Raw genomic sequence first — 2,713 nt, forward strand, 5'->3', positions numbered from 1 at the left:
TTCCTCATAGAAATAGAAAAACAATCATGAAATTCATCTGGAAAAATAAGAGACCCAGAATAGCTAAAGCAATCCTTAGCAAGAAGAGTGAAGCAGGGGGCATCACTATATCAGACCTTAAACTATACTACTGAGCAACAGTAACAAAAACAGCATGGTATTGGCACCAAAACAGACTGGTAGACCAATGGTACAGAACAGAGGATACAGAGACTAACCCACAAAACTACAATTATCTTATATTAGACAAAGGTACCAAAAACATGCACTAGAGAAAAGATTGCATCTTCAACAAATGGTGCTGGGAGAACTGGAAATCCATATGCAACAAAATGAAATTAAACCCCTATCTCTCACCATGCACAAAACTCGAGTCAAAATGTATCAAGGACCTGGGAATAAAACCAGAGACTCTGCGTTTAATAGAAAAAAAAGTAGACCCTAATCTCCATCATGTGGGATTAGGCTCCAACTTCCTTAATAAGACTATTTTGGTGCCAGAATTAAAATCAAGAATCAATAAATGGGATGGACTCAAACTAAAAAGTTTCTTTCTTCTCAGCAAAAGAAACAAATCTGTGAGGTGAATAGAAAGCCTACATCTTGGGAGCAAATCTTTACCCCTCACACATCAGATATAGCACTAATCTCTAGGGTATATAAAGAACCTCAAAAGCTAAACACCAAAAAAAAAAATAACCCAATCAATAAATGGGCCAAGGACCTGAACAGACACTTCTCAGAAGATAATATACAATCAGTCAACAAATACATGAAAAATGTTCATCATTACTAGCTATTAGAGAAGTGCAAATCAAAACCACTCTAAGATTTCATCTCACTCGTCAGAATGGCAGCTATTATGGATACAAACAACAATAAGTGTTGGCGAGGATGTGGGAGAAAAAGGCACACTCATACATGCTGATAGGACTGCAAATTGGTGCAGCCAATATGGAAAGCAGTATGGAGATTCCTTGGAAAATTGAGAATGGAACCACCGTCTGACCCAGCTGTCCATCTCCTCAATCTATATCCAAAGGACTTAAAAACAGTATACTACAGGACACAGATGCATCAATGTTTATAGCAGCACAATTCACAATAGCTAAACTCTGGGACCAACCTAGATGCCCTTCAATAGATGAATGGATTAAAAACTGTGGTGTGTGTGTGTGTGTGTGTGTGTGTATGCGTGTATACACACACATACACACACACACACACACATACAATGGAATATTACTCAGCAATAGAAGAAAATAAAATCATGGCATTTGCAGGTAAATGGATGGAGTTAGAAAAGATAATGCTAAGTTAGCCAATCCCAAAAAACCAAATGCTGAATGTTTTCTTTGATATAAGGAGGCTGATTTATAGTGGGATAGAGAGTGGGAGATGGGAGGAACAACAAGCTCTAGATAGGGCAGAGGGGTTGGAGGCGAAGGGAGGAGGCATGAGGTTATTAATGATGGTGGAATGTGATAATTATTATCCAAAGTACAGGTATGAATACAGGAACTGGGTGTGAATATACTGTGTATACAATCAGAGATATGAAAAATTGTGCTCTATATGTATAAGAATTATAATGCTTTCTGCTGTCATATATGAATAAAAATGTTTTAAAAGGTCCGTAAAACCCTCTCACACCAGCCCATACTGACTCCCTCTTGCTGATACAGGAGAACAGTCATTTTAAAAATAATCATGAGAAACAAAAAAAAAACCCTTTCAAGTCTGAAATTCAAATATTTCAGAACAGAAAATGGACAAAAAGATAAATATTGGGGCTAGGGTTGTAGTTCAGTGGCAGAGTGCTTACTCAGCATGTGTGAGGCACTGGGCTCGATCCTTAGCCACCACATTAAAAAAATAAAATAAGGGCATGCTGTCTATCTACAACTAAATATATATATATATATAAAGAGAGAGAGAGAGAGAGAGAGAGAGAGAGAGAGAGAGAGAGAGAGAGAGAGAGAGAGAGAGAGAGAGAGAGAGAGAGAGAGAGAGAGAGAGAGAGAGAGGAGAGAGAGAGAGAGAGAGAGAGAAGGGGGGGACACCAAATTTGAGAAAAAAGAAAAAGGAAGACAAAATGATCTCCTACACCTCATGGGTCTTTTTTTTTTTAATACGTATTTTTTTAGTTGAAGTTGGACACAATGCCTTTATTTTTACTTTTGTTTTTATGTGGTGCTGAGGATTGAACCCAGGCCCTTGCACGTGCGAGGTGAGTGCTCTACCGCTGAGCCACCACCCCAGCCCCCCACCTCATGGGTCTTAAACGACCTAAAGCACATGACATAGTCAGTACTGTTGATGAACACAATAAATGTACATAAATATCAGTTGCAATTTAAAAAACATTCTACTATTGAGAAGAGGAATCACTGTGCAAAGCACCATCATAAAGATAGGAGGTTTACCAAATAAACTCCAGAGAAGATGTCTGCGTCAAGGGAGAAAAGGTTCAAATTTAATCCTTGAGACTGACAGGACCATAAACATTAATACCATCACTTGGATTCAAAGTCCAGCTTCAAGGGAACAAGGATTACTCTGGCAGTTCTTGGACCAGGAAGCCTTAAGAATGTCATCAGATGACTACAGGGCTGGGTAGGAAAGAAAGGTCCCAGACTTCCTGTGGGGACGCATCTCACTCACACCCTACCTTGAGGTGATGGAGTCACTGGCTCACCTAACCCCAACTCAC

At 39.2% G+C, this 2,713-nt stretch overlaps 1 protein-coding gene across 1 annotated transcript in view; it reads right to left on the reverse strand.

Moving 5' to 3' along the window:
* LOC144373752 (transport and Golgi organization protein 1 homolog) overlaps positions 1–2,713 on the reverse strand; it is a 77,247-nt gene that overhangs the window by 74,404 nt on the left and 130 nt on the right. The window lies entirely within an intron of this gene.

This window comes from Ictidomys tridecemlineatus, unplaced genomic scaffold (genome assembly GCF_052094955.1).
Source record: "Ictidomys tridecemlineatus isolate mIctTri1 unplaced genomic scaffold, mIctTri1.hap1 Scaffold_48, whole genome shotgun sequence".
Lineage (NCBI taxonomy): Eukaryota > Metazoa > Chordata > Mammalia > Rodentia > Sciuridae > Ictidomys > Ictidomys tridecemlineatus.